The sequence below is a fragment of the Mus caroli genome, unplaced genomic scaffold (genome assembly GCF_978045245.1).
Source record: "Mus caroli unplaced genomic scaffold, Mus_caroli_1 scaffold_11, whole genome shotgun sequence".
NCBI lineage: Eukaryota > Metazoa > Chordata > Mammalia > Rodentia > Muridae > Mus > Mus caroli.
The window spans coordinates 73,281,889-73,296,859 of NW_028227266.1; positions in this window are offsets into that span (position 1 = coordinate 73,281,889).

Here is a 14,971-nt window from a genome sequence, read left to right on the forward strand (position 1 = left end):
TCAGCAGCTACCCACAACACCCGCCACAGGAGCTTAAGACTTCTGGTGAGTGGAACACAGCTTCTGCTCCAATCGAAGTGCTCGGGACCTGAGACTGCATTAGTTAGGGAAGCAGAAACCGGCCTGAGTAGGGCCACAGGCCTCATCCGGCCGGATCAGCTCCGGGGTAGCGGGAGCGCAGGGTTGCCTGACACCCGCCAGCTACCCACGACCCCCGCCGCAGGATTTTGGGACTGCTGGTGAGTGGAACACAGCTTCTGCTCCAGTCCAATCACGCGGGACCTGAGACTGCTCTGGTTGGGGAGAGAGAAATCCGGCCTACATAGGGCCACAACCCTCTTCCGGTCAGAAAAGCACCTGGGCGGCTGGGGCGCAGGGTCCGCTGACACTCGCCAGCTACCCACAACACCCGCCACAGGATCTTAAGACTTCTGGTGAGTGGAGCACAGCTTCTGCTCCAATCCAATTGCGCGGGACCTGAGACTGCATTAGTTAGGGAAGCAGAAACCGGCCTGAGTAGGGCCACAGGCCTCATCCGGCCGGATCAGCACCAGGGTAGCGGGAGAGCAGGGTTGCCTGACACCCGCCAGCTACCCACGACCCCCGCCGCAGGATTTTGGGACTGCTGGTGAGTGGAACACAGCTTCTGCTCCAATCTTTAAACAGTGACAACGATAACAACTAACTCCAGAGATTACCAGATGGCGAAAGGTAAACGTAATAATCTTACTAACAGAAACCAAGACCACTCACCATCATCAGAACCCAGCACCCCCACTTTGCCCAGTCCAGGGCACCCCAACACACCGGAAAAGCTAGACACAGATTTAAAAGCATATCTCCTGATGATGATAGAGGACTTCAAGAAGGACTTTAATAACACACTTAAAGAAATGCAGGAGAACACTGCTAAACAGGCAGAAGACAATAAAGAGGAAGCACAAAAATCCCTTAAAGAATTGCAGGAGAACACTGCTAAAGAGTTACAAATCCTTAAAGAAAAACAGGATAACATAATCAAACAGGTAGAAGTCCTTACAGAAAAACAGGAAAACACATCCAAACAGATGATGGAAATGAACAAAACCATACTAGACCTAAAAAGGGAAGTAGACACAATAAAGAAAACCCAAAAGGAGGCAACACTGGAGATAGAAACCCTAGGAAAGAAATCTGGAACCATAGATACGAGCATCAGCAACAGAATACAAGAGATGGAAGAGAGAATCTCAGGTGCAGAAGATTCCATAGAGAACATCGGCACAACAATCAAGGAAAATGTAAAATGCAAAAAGATCCTAACTCAAAACATCCAAGAAATACAGGACGCAATGAGAAGACCAAACCTACGGATAATAGGAGTGGATGAGAATGAAGATTTTCAACTCAAAGGACCAGCAAACATCTTCAACAAAATTATAGAAGAAAACTTCCCAAATCTAAAGAAAGAGATGCCCATGAACATACAAGAAGCCTACAGAACTCCAAATAGACTGGACCAGAAAAGAAATACCTCCCGACACATTATAATCAGAACAACAAATGCTCTAAATAAAGATAGAATACTAAAAGCAGTAAGAGATTAAGGCCAAGTAACATATAAAGGCAAGCCTATCAGAATTACACCAGATTTTTCACCAGAGACTATGAAAGCCAGAAGATCCTGGACGGATGTTATACAGACACGAAAAGAACACAAATTCCAGCCCAGGCTACTATACCCAGCCAAACTCTCAATTAACATAGATGGAGAAACCAAAGTATTCCACGACAAAACCAAATTCACACATTATCTCTCCACGAATCCAGCCCTTCAAAGGATAATAACAGAAAAAAACCAATACAAGGACAGGAACCACGCCCTAGAAACAACAAGAAGGTAATCCCTCAACAAACCTAAAAGAAGACAGCCACAAGAACAAAATGCCAACTTTAACAACAATAATAACAGGAAACAACAATTACTTTTCCTTAATATCTCTTAATATCAATGGACTCAACTCCCCGATAAAAAGACATAGACTAACAAACTGGCTACACAAACAAGACCCAACATTTTGCTGCTTACAGGAAACTCATCTCAGAGAAAAGGATAGACACTACCTCAGAATGAAAGGCTGGAAAACAATTTTCCAAGCAAATGGCATGAAGAAACAAGCTGGAGTAGCCATTCTAATATCTGATAAGATTGACTTCCAACCCAAAGTCATTAAAAAAGACAGGGAGGGACACTTCATACTCATCAAAGGTAAAATCCTCCAAGAGGAACTATCAATCCTGAATATCTATGCTCCAAATACAAAGGCAGCCACATTCATTAAAGAAACTTTAGTAAAGCTCAAAGCACACATTGCACCTCATACAATAATAGTGGGAGACTTCAACACACCACTTTCACCAATGGACAGATCATGGAAACAGAAACTAAACAGGGACACAGTGAAACTAACAGAAATTATGAATCAAATGGATCTGGCAGATATCTACAGAACATTCTATCCTAAAACAAAAGGATATACCTTCTTCTCAGCACCTCATGGTACCTTCTCCAAAATTGACCACATAATTGGTCACAAAACAGGCCTCAACAGATACAAAAATATTGAAATTGTCCCATGCATCCTATCAGATCACCATGGACTAAGGCTGATCTTCAATAACAAAATAAATAATAGAAAGCCAACCTTCACGTGGAAACTGAACAACACTCTTCTCAATGATACCTTGGTCAAGGAAGGAATAAAGAAAGAAATTAAGGACTTTTTAGAGTTCAATGAAAATGAAGCCACAACATACCCAAACTTATGGGACGCAATGAAAGCATTTCTAAGAGGAAAACTCATAGCTCTGAGTGCCTCCAAAAGGAAACTAGAGAGAGCACACATTAGCAGCTTGACAACACACCTAAAAGCACTAGAACAAAAGGAAGCAAATTCACCCAAGAGGAGTAGACGGCAGGAAATAATCAAACTCAGGGGTGAAATCAACCAAGTGGAAACAAGAAAAACTATTCAAAGAATCAACCAATCAAGGAGCTGGTTCTTTGAGAAAATCAACAAGATAGATAAACCCTTAGCCAGACTCACTAGAGGGCACAGGGAAAGCATCCTAATTAACAAAATCAGAAATGAAAAAGGAGACATAACAACAGATCCTGAAGACATCCAAAACACCATCAGATCCTTCTACCAAAGGCTATACTCAACAAAACTGGAGAACCTGGATGAAATGGAGAAGTTCCTAGACAGATACCAGGTACCAAAGTTGAATCAAGATCAGGTTAATGATCTAAACAGCCCTATATCCCCCAAAGAAATAGAAGCAGTCATTAATAGTCTCCCAACTAAAAAAAGCCCAGGACCAGATGGGTTTAGTGCAGAGTTCTATCAGACCTTCAAAGAAGATCTAATCCCAGTTCTTCACAAACTATTCCACAAAATAGAAACAGAAGGTACTCTACCCAACTCATTCTATGAAGCCACAATTACTCTGATACCTAAACCACAAAAAGACCCAACAAAGATAGAAAACTTCAGACCAATATCCCTTATGAATATTGATGCAAAAATCCTCAATAAAGTTCTTGCTAACCGAATCCAAGAACACATCAAAACAATCATCCATCCTGACCAAGTAGGTTTCATCCCAGGGATGCAGGGATGGTTCAATATACGGAAATCCATCAACGTAATCCAGTATATAAACAAACTCAAAGACAAAAACCACATGGTCATCTCGTTAGATGCAGAAAAAGCATTTGACAAGATCCAACACCCATTCATGATAAAAGTCTTGGAAAGATCAGGAATTCAAGGCCCATACCTAAACATGATAAAAGCAATCTACAGCAAACCAGTAGCCAACATCAAAGTAAATGGTGAGAAGCTTGAAGCAATCCCTCTAAAATCAGGGACTAGACAAGGCTGTCCACTTTCTCCATACCTATTCAACATTGTACTTGAAGTCCTAGCCAGAGCAATTCGACAACAAAAGGAGATCAAAGGGATACAAATTGGAAAAGATGAAGTCAAAATATCACTTTTTGCAGATGATATGATAGTATATATAAGTGACCCTAAAAAATTCCACCAGAGAACTCCTAAGCCTGATAAACAGCTTCGGTGAAGTAGCTGGATATAAAATTAACTCAAACAAATCAATGGCCTTTCTCTACACAAAGAATAAACAGGCTGAGAAAGAAATTAGGGAAACAACACCCTTCTCAATAGTCACAAATAATATAAAATATCTTGGCGTGACTCTAACTAAGGAAGTGAAAGATCTGTATAATAAAAACTTCAAGTCTCTGAAGAAAGAAATTATAGAAGATCTCAGAAGATGGAAAGATCTCCCATGCTCATGGATTGGCAGGATCAACATTGTAAAAATGGCTATCTTGCCAAAAGCAATCTACAGATTCAATGCAATCCCCATCAAAATTCCAAATCAATTCTTCAACGAATTAGAAAGTGCAATCTGCAAATTCATCTGGAATAACAAAAAACCTAGGATAGCAAAAACTCTTCTCAAGGATAAAAGAACCTCTGGTGGAATCACCATGCCGGACCTAAAGCTCTACTACAGAGCAATTGTGATAAAAACTGCATGGTACTGGTATAGTGACAGACAAATAGACCAGTGGAATAGAATTGAAGACCCAGAAATGAACCCACACACCTACGGTCACTTGATCTTCGACAAGGGAGCTAAAAACATCCAGTGGAAGAAAGACAGCATTTTCAACAAATGGTGCTGGCACAACTGGTTGTTAACATGTAGAAGAATGCGAATCGATCCATTCCTATCTCCTTGTACTAAGGTCAAGTCTAAGTGGATCAAGGAACTTCACATAAAACCAGAGACACTGAAACTTATAGAGGAGAAAGTGGGGAAAAGCCTTGAAGATATGGGCACAGGGGAAAAATTCCTGAATAGAACAGTAATGGCTTGTGCTGTAAGATCGAGAATTGACAAGTGGGACCTCATGAAACTACAAAGCTTCTGCAAGGCTAAAGACACCATCAATAAGACAAAAAAAACACCAACAGATTGGGAAAGGATCTTCACCTATCCTAAATCAGATAAGGGACTAATATCCAATATATATAAAGAACTCAAGAAGGTGGACTCCAGAAAGTCAAATAACCCCATTAAAAAATGGGGCTCAGAACTGAACAAAGAATTCTCACCTGAGGAATACCGAATGGCAGAGAAACACCTGAAAAAATGTTCAACATCCTTAATCATCAGGGAAATGCAAATCAAAACAACCCTGAGATTCCACCTCACACCAGTCAGAATGGCTAAGATCAAAAATTCAGGTGACAGCAGATGCTGGCGAGGATGTGGAGAAAGAGGAACACTCCTCCATTGTTGGTGGGATTGCAAGCTTGTACAACCACTCTGGAAATCAGTCTGGCGGTTCCTCAGAAAATTGGACATAGTACTACCGGAGGATCCAGCAATACCTCTCCTGGGCATATATCCAGAAGATGCCCCAACCGGTAAAAAGGACACATGCTCCACTATGTTCATAGCAGCCCTATTTATAATAGCCAGAAGCTGGAAAGAACCCAGATGTCCCTCAACAGAGGAATGGATACAGAAATTATGGTACATTTACACAATGGAGTACTACTCAGCTATTAAAAAGAATGAATTTATGAAATTCCTAGCCAAATGGATGGACCTGGAGGGCATCATCTTGAGTGAAGTAACACAATCACAAAAGAACTCACACAATATGTATTCACTGATAAGTGGATATTAGCCCAAAACTTAGGATACCCAAGATATAAGATACAATTTGCTAAACGCATGAAAATCAAGAAGAATGAAGACCAAAGTGTGGACACTGTGCACCTTCTTAGAATTGGGAACAAAACACCCAGGGAAGGAGTTACAGAGACAAAGTTCGTAGCTGTGATGAAAGGATGGACCATCTAGAGACTGCCGTATCCAGGGATCCATCCCATAATCAGCTTCTAAACGCTGACACCATTGCATACACTAGCAAGATTTTGCTGAAAGGACCCAAATATAGCTGTCTCTTGTGAGACGATGCCGGGGCCTAGCAAACACAGGAGTGGATGTTCACAGTCAGCTATTGGATGTATCACAGGGCTCCCAATGGAGAAGCTAGAGAAAGTACCCAAGGAGCTAAAGGGATCTGCAACCCTATTGTTGGAACAACATGATGTACTAACCAGAACCCCGGAGCTCTTGTCTCTAGCTGCATATGTATCGAAAGATGGCCTAGTCGGCCATCAATGGAAAGAGAGGCCCATTGGACTTGCAAACTTTATATGCTCCAATATAGGGGAATGCCAGGGCCAAAAGAATGGGAATGGGTGGGTAGGGAAGTGGGGGGCGCTATGGGGGACTTTTGGGATAGCATTGGAAATGTAATTGAGGAAAATATGTAATAAAAATATTAAAAATCAAAAAAAAAAAGAAAATGTGGTACATTTACACAATGGGATATTTGCAGGTAAATGAACAGAATATATATATATATATATATATATATATATATATATATATATATATAATGTATTTGCTTATATGTAGACATTAGCTGTTAAGTATTGATAAGCAGTCTACAATCCATGTAACCACAGAAGCTGAGGAATGGTTTTACCTAGGAAAGAGAAATGTAATAGATGGTTATAGATGTAGAGGGTGAGAGAACTGGAATAGGATCAAACATGAAGGAAGGGGGTTGAGAGGAGCAAGAACAGGATCGTGTGTGCCTGAGTGTATTTTGCACACCAAGTGTGTAGGGGGGGACCTATGGAGGTCAGAAGAAGACATAGGATTCTCTTCAACTGGAGCTACAGGCACTTGTGAGGTACCATGTGGGTGCTGGGAACTGAATCCAAGTTCTCTGCAAGACCTCCAAGCAGAAGAATTATTCTTATACAGAAATGAATGTCCTAGAATGATATAACCACTGCTAAGAGTTATGATAGGAATTACATCCAGTAAGGGATGAGGAAGGGAAATCAAAGAGTGACCAGGCTAGAACTTTCTGGTCAACATTGGCTCTGCAGACACAGAAGGAGGCATCTTCTCACAGCTCTCAAAGTCTTTCACAGCTGTCTGCCTAAGGATCTACTCTATGGCCTAACTTGACCTTCACCTCCATCCCCCTCCTCTTCTGCCCATTTATTGGCTAGCCCTGTTAGGGATCTTAATGTCCTAGAAAAATATCAGTTTTGGGGTGGAAAGGTTAGATATCCTCTCTTCAAGGTAACATTCTTAGTTAAAAAATAAAATAGATTTTGTTATTAAAAGACATCCCAAAAATTTTTTTATAATTTATTTTTTTATTAGGTATTTTCCTCGTTTACATTTTCAATGCTATCCCAAAAGTCCCCCATACCCACCCTCCCAATCCCCTACCCACCCACTCCCACTTTTTGGCCCTGGCGTTCCCCTGTACTGGGGCATATAAAGTTTGCAAGTCCAATGGGCCTCTCTTTCCAATGATGGCCAACTAGGCCATCTTCTGATACATATGCAGCTAGAGACAAGAGCTCCGGGGTACTGGTTAGTTCATATTGTTGTTCCACCTATAGGGTTGCAGTTCCCTTTAGCTCCTTGGGTAATTTCTCTAGCTCCTCCATTGGGGGCCCTGTGATCCATCCAATAGCTGACTGTGATCATCCACTTCTGTGTTTGCTAGGCCCCGGCATAGTCTCACAAGAGACAGCTGTATCTGGGTCCTATCAGCAAAATCTTGCTAGTGTATGCAATGGTGTCAGCGTTTGGAAGCTGATTATGGGATGGACATCCAAATTTTAAAGATGTCTATGTAATATTACAAATCATGACAATTACATTCACAGGAATTTTTGCTTTACAGTTTCCTAACCCCTTCAAAAATTGCAAAGGGATTAGCATTTGTTTGGACGAAACACCAAGTCTATTGGACAGGGAAGTAAATTCTCCCGAGATAAATCCCACACTGATCTGACTTTCCTCGTGAAAATCTGTACAGTGACTTCCTAGTTTATTACGCCTACTTGAAAAGGGTAATTTAATAAGGCCTCAGTACAAATACTTAATTGTGCCCAGCGATCGACAGCACCTTTAAACAGTTGCGTATTTGCCAGAATTAGCTAATGGAAGTAGAATTGCCACTTAATGTCTCAGCTTGCACTGGTAGAAAATAAATTGCATCTGACATTCCTTTGGCTTTTAAAGGACATACTTAGATAATATTTACAGTCAGATAGATCTATTATTGCATTTGTTTTCTTGGGTAAAAAAGGGGGGGTATCAAATCGGTTCTCACAGATAATATTTCTTTGTATCTGCTCAATTTGGAAATCCTGTGAACACAGCACAGCTCATTTAGTGGGTATCTAAGCAAAGTCTAAACATCTGACTGGACAGTGGACATTTCAATAAAGCAAACAGCTAATTGAGATAGCTCAAGGACTCAGACGTATGAGGGTGTGGTCTGTTTCCGTGGAGGTCATGGAGAAAGAGTTTGCACTATCAACACACCTGACACACTAAATATGTTCTTTAGTTGTTGTGAATATGGTGGAGAGAAGCCAGGAGAGATATCTAACAATGAGAAACCAGATACTTGTAATGTGCTAGTCTAGATACATTATGGACCCCATTCATTCCTGAAAACGACACTGGGTTATAGCACTGCTTGTATTTTCTCTTAGGATTCCATTTCTATGAAATTTTAGAACATGTGAGGCTTGTCAGTACGGGCAGTGCTGGGAACAAACCCAGAGTGAGACCCTTTTTGCTTACAGCTCCATTTCCTGAACTGAGAAGACATGGACATAACCTAAAAACCTGAAGAAAGAGGAGGTTGGAATATTGAATGGTGGCGTGAACTCATTGTATTCCCAAGGAAATACTATAACTTTGTTAAATGTAGACTTTTATTTCCTTGACTTTGGGGAGAAATAATTTTATTAACTATCCATTATATTTCCATGAGATCCAAATGAGTTAATGCTTAAGTGATTTTAAAATGCTTCATGTGAAGAGGTAGCTACATGAAAGGGAAAATATCAGAGAAAGTACTTTGAGGAGCTTTGGGAGGTGAATCTGAGGTCTTTGTCACGACTTCCCTTCAACAGCCCTGGCAGTCTTCCAGCTGAGTCTTCCTGCACAAGGGCTACCAGCTAAGAACTGAGTGAGAAGGAACTTCCCTTTCTCCCTAAATCCTCACGGACGCCTTCTTGGTTTTGATCTACCGGTGAAGAATTAATTCAAATCTCTATTTGTTTTGGACATATCTATAACTGACCAGTCAGCTTTAGATGTCACCTTGACACAACCTGGAGTCACCTGAGAAGAGAGTCTCAGTGGTGAGATTGCTCAGAACAGAAGGGCTTGTGGGCCTGTCAGTGGTGGGTTGTCTTAATTGCTAATTGATGTGTATGGTAATTGTCTTGCAGACTGCTGATGGTCCCATGGTCCTAGTCTGTATGAGAAAGCTAGTTGTCAAGCATGAGTGGACAAGCATGCCAAGTGTCGTGGATACACTGATGCTGCCTATAGTTTGATGTTAATTTGCATTCCCTGGAGCGTTTGTCTGGAACAAGGAATGAGTCACATACTCAGGTGACTTCTTGTGAACCTTCCCCCAATGAATAAAGGGATCATTCACTGGGCAAGTAGGCGGAACTTCTGAGTTGGACAGAGGAAGAAAGGAAGCAGGAGAGAGTTAGGGTTTTTTTGGACAGGAATAGTGACAGGACAAGACGTAGCTAGCATCTTCCAGATTAGATAACAAATCCACCAGGATTCTCCACTGGAGGATTTAGACTTAACATGCCTTACAGTTGTTGCACCCAGAGAATCAGTTACCATTGTTTCTGAACTAAGTTTGTGTGGTATTTTCCTTCATGTGGTGGTTCCACTGGGTTCCAGAGAAAGATGTATGGCGGCAAAATGTGGGTTTGCCAGATGTGCACCACAAAGGCTGTGGGGATTTTGAAGTATAGGGCTAGACTGCTAGTAACCCACCAGTGGGAACTTAGTGAGCTGAGAGGAGAGATTTTGGAACTTGAGTCAGAGAGTCTCCAGGAGGTAAGAACAGGCTGGCCAGTCTACTAAGCAGAGAGTAGCTGGGTTTAGCATGGGAACTTGCTGTTCTTTTGTATTATTTCTCACAATACCAACAAATAGTATTCCTCTATGGTTTCTGCTTCAAGATTGTGTCTAAGTCCCAGCCCTGACTTTCCTCCTAGATAAACTGCAACCTGGACATATAAGCCAAATAAATCCTTTCCTTCCCTAAGTTGTTTTCTGTCAGAATGTTTTTAGCTCAGCAACTGAAAGCAAACTAGAACAAAAATTGGTACCAAGAGTGTTTCTCTGGAATTCTATCCATGGCTTAACAGAAGATACAGAAGCAAGCAGAGCTCTTTCCCCACACATCCCAGTGTTTGTTCATCTCACTCTCCAACTACCAAACAAAGTCCATTCCCTTTAGGTCATCATAAGAATCAGTAAAATAAATACCTAGCAAGGCATGGTGGTACAATCTGTGATCTCAGAGTTCAGCACTTGTATGAAGGAGGCTCATGATAACAGAGCATTATGTAGCATCATATTAAGCAGGACAATTTCATGTGTTTATGTCATCAATAGAAACAAAGCCAAGTACATCCTACCTAATTCCAAAATCTACTACAAAGTTATGGTAATTGGAACGGAAAAGTACTGGAGCAGAAACATATGCACCCATCAACAAAACAGATCACAGAAACAGAATTGTGTATTTATAACCACCTGGTTCACAAAGGTGGTTCACAAAGGTGCCAAGAATACATAATGGCAAAATAATTCCCCCATAGAAACCCCAGTGATGTTCTTTATAGAAATGGAAAAAGAACATAAGGTTTACACTGAAGCACCAAAGAACCCAGATGACTAAAGCACAGCTAAGAAAAAAGAAAACACTGTGGGAGGCTGGAGGTATCTAGAAATTAGCCTACCAACTACACCTGCTATAAACATCTTATTTTTGATCAAAGTGTTCAAATCAGAGAAAAGACAGCATCTTCAACAAATGGTGCTGGGAAATCTAGATTTTCACATGGAGATAAAGAGAAACTAAACCTATATCTCTCACTTCATATAAAAATCAATTCAAAACAGATCAAAGGCCTTGTTGTAAGATCAGAAACTTTAAAACAATTAGGGGAAACACTTCAAGACAGAGGTTTGAGAAAGGGCTTTCTGAAAACAACTCCTAACGGTCCAGGGAATAAAGCCAAGGATTGACAAATGGGATTGGAGGAAGTCAAAGGACTTCTTCACATAAAACAAACAAACAAATAAAAAAAGAAAATCAGCAAAGACGGCCTATGAAATGAGTAAATGTTTTTTTTATTATTTATTTTTATTTTCCTCATTTACATTTCCAATGCTATCCCAAAAGTCCCCCATACTCTCCCCCTCACCCCCCTACCCACCCACTCCCACTTTTTGGCCCTGGCGTTCCCCTGTACTGGGGCATATAAAGTTTGCAAGTCCAATAGGCCTCTCTTTCCAGTGATGGCCAGCTAGGCCATCTTTTGATACATATGCAGCTAGAGTCAAGAGCTCCGGGGTACTGGTTAGTCCATAATGTAGTTCCACCTATAGGGTTGCAGATCCCTTTAGCTCCTTGGGTACTTTCTCTAGCTCCTCCATTGGGGGCCCTGTGATCCGTCCAATAGCTGACTGTGAGTATCCACTTATGTGTTTGCTAGGGATACATACATAACCAAAAATTTAATACCCCAAACCCAAACAATCCAATAAATGAGCCAATGAAGTGAACAAATAGTTCCAAAACTAGAAAGTACAAATGGTCAATAAACACACAAAAAAGTTTCTATCCTTCTCCATAAGAGAAAAAAACATTGAGATTCTGTCTCGCCCCAGTAAGAACATCTGTCATTCAGAAATCAGATGGCAATACATGCTGTTGAGGATGTGGAGAAAAGGGAAGCCTATGCATATCTGGGGAGAGAGTAACCTAGTCCAACCCTATTGGAAATCAGAATAGATGTTCCCCCCCAAAAAAACCTCCAAGAGAACTACTATTCAACTCATGATTGCATGTCTGGGTACATACTCAAAGGATACTAATAAGTGAACAACCATAGAGAAAACTGTGCATCTAAATTTACTGTAGAACTTATCATAATTGCCAAGGCATGGAATCATCTTAAAAGTCCAACAGGAGAAAAACCGATACAAGAAAAGTGGAGCTTTGTGCAACTGTGAAGAAGAGGGAGATTAGACCACTTTCAGAAAAATGGATGCAACTAAAGATCATTATACTGGATGAATTTAGTCAGACACAGAAAAATGAATATTACATGTTTTCTCTCATTTCTGCATCTCATTTTGCTACATCTTATATAAACTATAGATAAGAAATAAAAGTAAAAATGAGGATGCCCAGAGGAATGGATGAGAATGAAGGAAGGGAGAAAGGAAAAAGGGAGAGTAAATCTGCTCAAAGCACATGGAAATTCTGGAACAAAAATGTGTTTACTAAACCCATCATTATATACCATGACTATAAACCAATAAATCACATCTAAAGACAGAAAAATAAACAGGACTAGCTAAAAGAAATTATCCCTTCATACTATATTTAAAAGACAAATAAAATTGATTAAAAACAAAAATCTAAGGTTTGATATTATAGAAAATACTGGGAAAAATGAACAATATTATTTTGGAAACTCTAGAATAAAAACAATTAACCAGAAACAGACCCAAGAGTGTTCCTCCGGCTAAAAAGCCATGTGTCAAAGCAGATAGCCAAACATGAAGATCAAACATCATGGGTAAGGCAAATACCTGATGAGGAGTTAATACCCAAGCATACAAATAAGCATGCGTTTATTTCTATCCTCTGCTCTTTTAAAACCAGCATTTTAGATTCCATACGAACAAAATGTGGGACATGCCTTCTGGACTTAGTATATTTCTCCTTGTTGTCTATGTCCATATACAGAACAGCAAGAAAAGTACCCAGTTAAAACACAAGAGAAAGATCTACATTGATATTTCTTGAAGTAAAACATACAAATGTCTACTATGGAAAATGTTCAATATCACTAATCAGAGAAATGCAAACCAAGTACCAGGAAGTATTTTCTCACACCTGTTAATTGGCTGTTACCAAAAGAGGTGTAATTAATGTTCGTCAAGATGTGCACACAAACAATCCTGAGCTCAACTGGACCGAACATAAATGAAAATAAACAGCACATAAATTCCTCAAAATTTAAAACTAGTATTATTCAACAGTAACGAATCTTCATATACAGATGAAAGAAACAAGACAGGGGAGGCTAGCTGCATTCCAATGAGAAGGCAGTGGATGGGTGCTCACTGCCTTGACATCACTCTACCACAGAACAATAGGTAAAATTTACACAAAGGTATCTGCACAGTTCTGAACTCCAATTCTCACCATGCTTCTGAGTAAGAGAATGTACAGTTTTGATTCAAAAGTTGATATTCTTTGGGCCATGGTGACATCATATGAAATCCTAATTATGTTTCTGTTGCTAGGATAAAACAATTTTGAGAGGAAAGGGTTTATTTCATCTTACAGCTTACAACCCATCGTGAAAGGAAGTTGGACACACACTCAAGGCAGGAACGTGGAGGCAAGAGCTGAAACAGAGGCCATTGAGGAACGCTGCTTACTAGCTTGCTCTCCATGGCTTGCTTAACCTGATGTCTTGTACAACCCAGAACTACACGAGGTCAGGAATGGTACTTTTCACACTAGACCAACCCTTTCCCTGTCAGTCATTAGTTGAGTAAATGCTCTACAGCTTCTTCTATAAGCAAGTTGGATGGTAGGAATTCTTCAACTGAGAGCCGTTCTTCCCAGACATGTCTTGCTTTGTAACCAAGCCAGCTCAGTCAGTCAACAGGTTCTCCAGCAAAGGAGTGAAGATTAAAAAGGAAAAAGACAACAGACAACATTGTAACATGACCCCAGCCAGTTCGGAGGCTAAGGCGGGTTTATTTTTTTCCCAATCTGCTTTTATACCATTTTAATTACGTGCAATTAATTAAAATGAATCAGGTCCAGCAGTGCAATAAACACAAATAGTCAAGGAACAAGCAAGGCAATGAACAAAGTTCCGTGGTCACTCTTGTGATCACTGTTTCTAAGGGCTTATCAGGATGACCAAGATATCTGAGCCTACTTCTCTATCCTAGTCCAAAGTCAAATTCATGCCTGAAGCCTGCTTCTTCATTCTAGCCTAAAATCAGATTCCTCCCTGAATTTACTTACCTATTCTAGCCTAAATTAAGATTCCTGCCGGAGCTTACTTCCTTGTCCTGTCCCATTGTCAGATTCCTGCCAAGTGGCCTCAAATAGCTCTCCACAGCTTTATGCCAAGTTAAAATAAAAAATTAGCCAGCACACATACCTTAACATACCTTTAATTTCAACACTTAGGAGGTAGAGGCTGGTAGACTTCTGTGAGTTCCAGATCAGTCTACTCTACATAATGAATTTGAGGCCACCCACAGCTACACAGTGACCTTGTCTCAAAATAAAAGTTGATATTTTTATAGAACACTCTGCATGAGTGGGTCATGAATAGACCTTTGGCACATCTTAGTTCTAGAACCCAGAAATAAAATTCCCTGAAGCAGTAACACAGCCCAGCATTTAATTCATCCCTGCTGAAAGATACCTGTTGGAAGCAACATGCATCGAAGTTTACAAATACTGGGTACAAAACCTAGAGTTTGCCACATTGCAGCAGACTGGACTCTGCCTAAATCCATTATTTCATACCGTTACCTGTAATGGGTAATTGGGAGGTAAAGATTAGGTCACCTATACATCTCAAAGGAAAAGGTCTTCTTCCATACATCTTACCGGATATTATATTATGCTTCTAGATGGGAGGATCAATCTTATCCTTAGTATTGTAAAGGGCATCTTTAAAAT